Source organism: Vicugna pacos, unplaced genomic scaffold (genome assembly GCF_048564905.1).
Source record: "Vicugna pacos unplaced genomic scaffold, VicPac4 scaffold_65, whole genome shotgun sequence".
Taxonomy (NCBI): domain Eukaryota; kingdom Metazoa; phylum Chordata; class Mammalia; order Artiodactyla; family Camelidae; genus Vicugna; species Vicugna pacos.
The window spans coordinates 1,295,907-1,305,224 of NW_027328746.1; the positions used below are offsets into that span (position 1 = coordinate 1,295,907).

Here is a 9,318-nt window from a genome sequence, read left to right on the forward strand (position 1 = left end):
AGAAGACTTCATATGTTACTATATAATATATATGATTGTCTGTTTTAATCTGTCAGTGTTTTTATAGTTTTTCAGCAATGTTGTAACTTTAGAATTCTTCTAAGAAATTCACTCCCAATTCTAGTGCAGTTTGTACTGTGTTTCCTGTCATGCATGGGATTCCACTGTCCCCTCAGTGAGGAATTTCCTCTCCTATTGAGTTAGTAGCAGAGTTAAAGGAACTGTGATTTCTAGGCCTTTGCTCTTCATGTGTTTGCAGTTGGCTGTCAACCACGATTTTCCGTTTCTTGAGTTTTCATTGTTCAATTAGAATTTTTGAAAATAACTATTAATATGTTGCATCGGTCTCCCTAGAAACTTGATGTGTTTGTGCTTTGCAGTTTTCAATTTATGAAAAATGTAAATGCACTCTTGTCTTTAAGTAGTCCTTTTTCACTAGATATTTGTTTACCTCTTTATAGTTAAAATATTTATTTCCCAATGAATGAATCGGTGTGCATGTTTTAAAAGATACCTTACTTTTTATTTTTCTGATTGTAACAGTTATATTCATTGTAGAGAATTTAGAAGATAAGAATAAACAAAATACTAACTTAAAAATGGCCTCTAACCTCACCTGGAGATACAGTTGTAAGGTTTGAAATTGAGAATTACAAGTCCTCTCACGTTGTTCTTCTTATTCAAGTACGTTTTGGTTACTGAGACCCTCGAATTCCCATATGAATTGTAGCAGAAAGCAGTCAGTTTCTGCAGAGGAGCCCGCTGGGTTTGTGATCGAGACCACGTTGAATATACGGATCGCTCTGGGAGCACTGCCATTCCAAGAGCACTGTCTTCTGATCCAGGAATATGCGTGGTGTGTCTGTCCAAGTATTTAGGTCTTTAATTTTTTTCAACAATGCGTTGACTTTACATAGTATTATTTTACTTTATTTTTTTTTGGCTTTATACTGAAGACAAGTGTGCAAGGTACCGGGATCAGAAGTGTATTTGAGCCCCGCCACTTGCTGCCAACATGGATGCTGCGCTCTTGCTTTGCCCTCTGTACAATCTTGCACAAAATAGGACCTCAGTAACTCTCTCTTGAATGAATGATTATATGATTGTTGGATGATGCTTGAGAGTCCTTGTGATGATGTCTTTTTCCCAGTCTTTCCCTTCTTCTTAACTATGCCCTTTCTCTTCCTTTCCTCCAGCCTGTGTTTCAGCCTGTCTGTGGAATTGATTTTCTCTGTCTGTAGAATCTTCCTTTCACTGGTTCACGATAATGTTACGTGTGGACTGTGGAAACTTGCTAGATTTCAAGAAAGAGCAAATCCATTGCATGCTTGTATTTTTAGACTGTGGTATTCTTTTATCGATTGAAATTAAATCAGACTGACCCCCTGAGCCCTCCCGTGAGCTCTTTTCGCCTTCCTACAGGTGATACTGATTTGGTTGCTGCATGTGCCCTTCCCCCATCCTTGGTTTTGGATTTGAGTAAGTCACCATTGTGGGGAGCCACTCATGACCTGAGGACGGCCGGCACAAAACAGGATAATAAATCTTGAGTGCTAGCATCAGGCTTTGAGGTTGATCTATCAAAGACAATCTCTGTCCCGCCACCCCTTTGGGATGTTTGCGCCAAGGAATCTTAAAACCTCAGGAACGTCCTATACTAATGAGACACTAATGGCCTTTGAGCAAGAAGATACAATCAGCATACAAGTTACTGATCTAAGCCTATGGCGGTTTATGGAAACAATACACAAGTTAATGATTTTACTACACGCTGTCAGGTGGTCTTAAGTTTAGAAGACAATGCCTTTGCCTACATGAAGGAATGCACACTCTAGCTGGTTGAAATTGTATAAATTAACTGCTGAAAATAAACTCGTCGTCCATTCTTGGCCTTGCGTCTTGCAGGCTTAGAGTGCGACCCTCTCAACCCCACCTTTTAGTGTCTTCTTTCTTTTCTCAGTCCTGTAGAACAGGTTTCTGGACCTGCTCGTTGTCGGCTGGCTCCGACACACAATCAGTGGAGCCCTCTCTTTAAAAGATGAAGAGAACATTTGCTCCTTCACCCTGGCTGGGGACTTGGATCAGATGAGGTACCAGATAAAGAATGGAGCCCCACCTCATTCTGACCCCCTCTCTTCCCATTCCTTTCTCCAGGGGAAAAGAGAACAATTCAATGGTATAAAGATTGTGAGCTAATGAGATAGACAAGACAACCGAACATTTATTAAATATCCTTTCATGCCAGAAACAAATGTATTATACACACAAAAAGCACCTAAAGCACGGTAGTACTGTGGTTACAAACGTGGGTCCGAGTTCGAGTCCTGCTCTGGAGTGACCAGCCCTGTGAGATGGAGAACACGTAGGTCGGCTTAGCCTCTCCCGGACTTGTTTTCTGTCCTGCAGAGACGGGGCTCGCTAGACGTCCCCCCCGTAGAGGTGCTGTGGGGTGTAAATGACGCGCGTGGGCAGCCCGAGCACAGCTGCTCGTTCCTTGTAAGTGCAGGATAGCATAGCTTTTGCGGTGACAGCTTTATGACCGCCCCGTGTAGACTCTCAGTGCTCCAAGGGGTTGCCTTGTGGTTTGGAGAGGGGATTCTCAATTCTGTAAATACCCAAGGATTGTGTTATTGGGCCCTGCTGATTTGAATCCATTCTTTAGAAAGAACATATTATAGATATATTTTTCAAGGATGCATGCTTTTTTTCTTTTATTATTTATAATTCTTCCCTCTCATCTCCTGGTGTGACTTTTCATGGAATCCAGGAAACAGTCCTAAGCCACCTGCCTCTTCACACTTCTCCGTGGTGGTTTTCCTCCCTGTCTAGAAGAGGGTTTTGCATAGGAAATTTTCTTTGTTCCCCTTTCCTTGGAGTCTCTCTGTTTGTCTGCCCAACTCTCACCTGCCCATCTGTCTCTTTCTCTACCCACTCATTCTTCTGACTTGTTCGAAGAAGCATTTTAGGCAGCTTACAGAAGAACAGATACCAAATAAACAGGTGAGAAAATGGGGCCAAGTTCAGACAGTGAAGCTAGGAGGCGAGCCTTTGTGAGTGTTGCAGGCGTGAGACACACGCCTCTGCCTTGTGACTTATAAGATCAACAGCAAGAGTGTGCCTGAGGCTCCCAGCAGACACAGGGAACAGGGTTTGTGGGAGATGCTCACTGGCTGTGAAATAAATAAGTGGCTTAGGAGAAGCCCAGCCTTTCCAGCTACTAAGGCTTAGGAGAATATTTTGAGTGTCTTCCAAAATCAGAGTATTGCATCGTTTCATTTGTCACAGTTCTACGTGTAGTTGGTTACATTCTATACCTGGAAATTTCTCCAAAACTGCTTCCTACGTGAGTCCCATGGCTCGGGAATGGGGTGGTTCTGCTCATTGACCGGTGTTGGCCAGAAACAGAAAATGACAGCCTCCAAGTTGCCTGCGATTTGTCAGTTATGTTTTGTCAGTGCTGTAGATTTCAGAAAATGCTTTCACACTTTCTCTCCATCTGAGGCGGCAGCGTGCTCTCTTACCAGCATCAGGAGCTCAGGGCCACGGGATGGTGGGGGCTGACTGCACTGCCGTCAAGACAGCTAAGGTAGTCACTGCAGGCGTGGTGCTTTTACGTAGTGCATTTCATGTTCTTTAATAGAAGGTTTCAACAGAGAGTTAATTAACTGAGTTAATTAACATTTAATAAATATGATGCTTTGTTGAAAAGACAGGTATAGGCTGAATATATGCTGTGAAGACTTTAAAAACGGTTTCATTACTGAAATTTCAGTAGGGAAGATTCACAGTTTAACTTATTTATGCCTCTCTATTAAAATAAAAATGAAACAAGACAGAAAAGGCAGAGGATGATCTCTGTTCTTCCTCTCGGCTTGCAGGTGCCCTCACCTCCAGTGGTATCAATCCGGACACCAGCACTGACACTGGCCGTGCTCAGAACTGCCTCAGCCCTGAAGCAAATCTGACATACAGAAGGGGGCCACGCCCTGTTACAGCAGGTGCTCTCACTTTGTGGGTCCTTATGTAACTGCGCGGTGTTTTTCAGGATCGCCCTTTCTACATTGTGTGACGCTGCTGCTGTGTTTCCTAGTTAATTATTTCTGTAAGTACTCGTGTATTATTCTCCAATGCGTGGTACTAGACATCTAAAAATGCTTTTTTTCAGATGAAAAATAATGTGTATTTAATATAATATGTATGGAAAAAAGGGCAAAAGGGGCTATCCTGGTTCCACTACTCAGAGGTAATAATTAACACTTTAGCATCTAGTTTCTATTCTTTTCGTCAGTGTGTATCACATCTGTCATAAAAACCAGAGAGCACACTGTGCCTGTTTACTGTGTGGAGACCGCCATTTTACATTCGGCTTATTACATGTTTTTCTACAATATTCTATCTCCCCTGGCACGATTTTTAATGACCGGTATAGCATTCTGTCTTGTGGAAGCACCGTCCACTTTACTTCGGACTTAAATCAACTTTTAAACTCCAAGTATACTTCCCTGAAATACTGAAAAGAGAACTGTGGTGGTACCGAAAGGCCCCTACCTCTCTTCCCCTTATTTCCTGAGAGTAAAAACTGTTGACAATGTGGTGTATATATTTCATGACCTTTATGCCTATGACATATATATATACACATACATACATACTCTTATGTAAGATATCTATATATATATGTGTGTGTATATATGCTTTATTGAAAAATAAGGCCATACTATATGCTTTCTGCAGCTCGGTTTATTCACTCAGGGGTATATCATAGGCGTCCTCCCACTCCAGACTCACACGGTCCTTTCAGAGTGGAGGGGTCTCCTGATGTGCAGGTGCGGTCTCTTGTGTAAGGACACGTTTAGTGGGAGAGTGCTGTGGACAAGGCCCTGGACCACGCCGAAACGCCGACCCCTCAGTGCCCACAGCTCGCCGTGATTTACCGCATCATTGTCTTGATGGTGGACACTTAAGTTTTCTCCATTTTCCACTGTCAGAAAGGATGTTTGACTGGCATGCTGCTTGTACAGACATTCCTGTGATCTTGTATGAGTATTCCTTTAGTTAAGGCTTCTGGAAATTTAGTCCCTGGATGTGACATTTACATTCATCACAGGCTCCTTTCAAGTGACTCTAGAAATTCCTTCTCCAGTGGGGAATGAAAAGATGTAGAATAACTTATGTAACCAATTCTCTATCGCTGGATATGATTTCACTTCAGCTTTTCTTCCCATCATTGTAAACAGTGCTGTGTAAATGCCCTGATGAGTACATCTTTTTGAACTGATTTTTTTTTCTAAACGAAACGATTCCTAAAAGTGGAGTTGAGTCTGTGTGTACACACGTTTTTCAGAGTTTACATATCCATTGACATGTCGTCCTCCAAAATGTTGCTCACAGTTTGTTCTCTCACAGATGGACACTAGCTAGAATATCTTTTAAAAATATTTGCCAATATGATGAGCAAAAGTGCTTTTTCATTGTTTTAGTTTGCACTTGATGACCAGTGAGGTATTGAGCATTTTTCACCCATTACCCATCTGACTTTTAAAAAGTGAATGATCCCTTTTGTCCATTGCACACTTTTATGTGTGGGAGCTTCTTGTTGCTTTGTGACAGCTATTTGTATGTTATGAACATTAACCCCTTGTCTTCATCAACATGTATCACAGAGCTTTTCCTTGTAATTTCCTGCCTTTCATTTTGTTCAGTAGGTTTATTTTTGTTGTGGCTCAAAATATTCTTAAGATAGTAAATGTCTTCTTTTTGGGTTTTACCTTTGGTATTTTTCTTAGAAATACTATCTTATAATGGTATAAATCTCTTCTGTAGGTTTTTTTAATCTCTAAGATGGAGATGAAAATAGTACTTGTTATAGTGAGGAGAAGTTGAATTAATATGAGCAAAGATTTGTATTTGCTGTTATTAGTACTTTCTAATATTTACATCCCTATCTGTAATTTTTCTTGTGGTCATTATGACTGGAATAGAATTTGTTCTTTCCAGGTGATTCTCTGATTGTCCCAGGACAATTATTGAATTCATACTTTGCTCTTTGATTTGAAATCCCACCTGTACAAAATACTTATGTACACTAGAGTCTCTTTTTGAGCCCATGGTTTATTTTTGTCAATCTTACTTTCTTACTCCAGATCTATATCTTACATATTGTAAAAATTTATTTAATAACTGACAGTGTGATTTTTTTTGTTTTCTTCCTTCCCAAATTTTCTTGGCTAGTATTATGACTTTATTATTCCTGAAGAATTCTAAAATTCTTTGCTCAAGTTAAAAAAAAATCAGATAAGAGTTTCCATGGGATTTTTTTTGTAATTTTTGAATTATCTTTAGGAAAACATACATCTTTACAAAACTGCTTTCCTCCATACAATATGTTGATGTCTCTACATTCACACCTCTTACTTTACCCCTCAGTACATTCCTGTAGTTTCTTCATGTACAACATGGGCATTATTTTTGAGTTTATTCCAGTTTATTGTTGATGTTTTTGTTAATTTTGTAAGTGAGAATTTTTTGCTATTATATTTTTTAACTGTTTAAACTGACACATAGGAAGGCAGATTCGGTTTGTAAATATTCACTTTGAAACTTGTCATTTAAAATTGTAAGTATTAAGTACTTGTTCCAGAATCCTTTCTTTTCTGTTTTTCAAAATTTGTTTCCAAGATTATCAAAATGGTCATAGCTAAGTAGAACACGTGTGGAGACAGATGGAGAGAGGTAGTGTGGCTCATGTGCAAACTGTGAGCAATTTCATGGCTGCCTTTAGGCTGGAGAAGCCACAGAAGAGCCCAGGTTAGACCAGGGGAGGCTTTGTCTGCACTTGAAAGCCAGCTTTCCTGCCTTTATTGTGAAGCCCGGTGGGCGTGGGAGGTAGATGATCAAGGTCCGATGGAGGTCATTGGCTGCACAGAGCACTGTGTCTGTGAGAACTGGAGACCATCGCCATGGGAAATGCTTGGTGCCAAGAACACTGCAGGGGAGCTGGGGATCCTGTGTGTTAAGGATTTTCCAGTCCTGGGAGAGGGAAGAGCAGACTCTCCATTCAGATCTGAGTTTGAACTCATCCTCTCTTTTTTACTGGTCCTCTGACTTTTGTCAATTAGATGCCCTCTTTGAACTCCTGTTTTCTTGTCTCTGAAAATAGGAGAATTACGGCCTGCTGCTAGAGTGTTTGATCAGAGTAAATGATTTGTGTCTATAACATGCCACGTACAGTCACAAGCTCAGTGAGAAATGGGCTGTCGCCTCTTCTTCTGCAACTCAGTGCTTGACAAGACATGGGGGAAAGCCAGTCCCTAATTTGTGTGCGATGCAAGTGGGAACAAAATTAATGTCTTGCGTTTCCCTAGCAGTATTCTTACACCTTTGCTTCATTTACTTCTTTCCTCCTTTCCTTTCCCCTTTCCCCTCCACCACAAAAAGTCCCTGAGACTCTCTCAGAACACTAGATTCAAATTACTTTAAAGGTTTGCTCATTCTCATGAAATGACAGTAACATAAAAAAAGTCTGTACACGTCCCAGAATTCATTGTATTTGATTTACACACACGCGCGCGTGCGCGCGCGCGCACACACACACACACACACACACACACACACACAATCAGGCTACCTCCCACTTGCTGAGGGAGAAGGACCACTTTTTCTGAGTTTTCATTCACTGAGCGTGAGAGCAAAGTCTCTTACGCAGACTTTCACCAGGCTTCGTCCATGGTATTTTTAATTGGATTTCTGCTTTGTGGCCATTGATATATTCTCCTAATAGAAGAGAGGAAGTGGAGACATAGACATTCTGCTGAAATATTGGTGTCATCATATTTGAGTTGGAAAGGACATAAGACAGCATAGAGTCGTAACTTTTTATGCGTGAGGATCCATGATAGTGTAACATGGAAAACAACCTGGGTCTTCTGCCATCGTGTCCACGCGGGTGAAGAGGCAATTGGGTGGGGGATGGCAGGGATCCCTCTTGTTTGAGTTCCAGGGTCTTGCTAGTTTTCATTGCTCAGCTGCCTTTAGTTTATGTGCATGTGGCCTCTCATGGGAAGGTCACTCTGTCCTAATAGACTGAGTTTCTAATCAGCAAAAAGCTCTGGACCCACTCATATTTCCCAGAGTTTTTCTGCTGACCTGCTGACACTTTATATAAATGAGACCTAAGAAACTACTGGATATAAAAACCTTATTGTTATCGTTTGCCCTCGATTTCCATAGGAATGGGGTGCTGTCTCAGGCTGTCTAAGGCTAGATCTGAACAAAGATAGGGTGACAGGCTGTGCTGCTGGACCCTCCACATTCGAAGGGGATTTCCACCTCAGTTTTTAAAATCAGGCAGATGAGTGCAAATCTTGCCTTTACCAGTTATTAGCTTTGTGACCTTGGGGAAGAAACTGTACTTTTTTGTGTCCAATTTTCTTTGTCTGTTAATAAGTTCAGTATTTATCTTAAGGTTTTTGTTTTAGAATTGATTGAGCTAATTCCCTCATTTGTACCTAAAATACTGATCGCGTGGTTCTATGCTGGTGCCTTGGTAGTTGATTACTAAGGGACTCAGCAGTGAGAATAGGGGTGGGGGACCCCTGGATAATAGAGCTTATATTCCAGGATATGCTTGTTAAAGACTGGATGTGCATTTATCCACTCCTTTCCTAATCTGCACTGGTTGTGTATATATCTTTATACTATTATATGAACAATTTTAATTGCAATTTAAATCTGTAGTATTTAAAATATGTAGCTATAACAAAAATACGTGAAATAAGATGATTTGACTTTTATTTCCTTTTCAATAAGCAAAACAATATAAAATGGAAAAGAATAAAAGTTTTGAAGGAGTAGAAATAATTTTATTTCTGTGGAATCAATTCCGTATAATAGGTTTTTTGGTTGTGTTGTTAAACAGCATATAAAATTGATAGGTTGTGACATATTGGAAATGAGGAAACAGTGGAGACATACTAACTCCAATGCAGTCATTTTGTTACCAAGTCCGAACTCGTTCTGCTTGCTGCATGACAGGCCAATAAATCAGGAGATGAGGTGTTGGAGCAAGGAATAGTGACTTTATATGAAAGGCTGGCAGACCCAGAAGATGGCATAATGATACCTGGAGACCCGTCTTCCCCAAGTCAGAATTCCATCTCCTTTTATACTAAAAAGGGGCGGGGGTGTGGTTGGTTGTTGCAAACTTCTTGCCGTACGAATTGTTTGTCCTTGGAATCCTTTGTTCTTGCAGCTGTCCATGTGGATCAATTCATGGTGCCCCTGTAATACCTCCAAAGAAACTAAGGTTATCCTCTATTT

General features: G+C 40.7%; 1 pseudogene; it reads left to right on the forward strand.

Moving 5' to 3' along the window:
• The window catches only part of LOC116279201 (trafficking protein particle complex subunit 9-like), a 30,754-nt pseudogene extending 26,564 nt beyond the window's left edge, over window positions 1-4,190 (forward strand).
• Window positions 4,191-9,318: the final 5,128 nt, after the last annotated feature.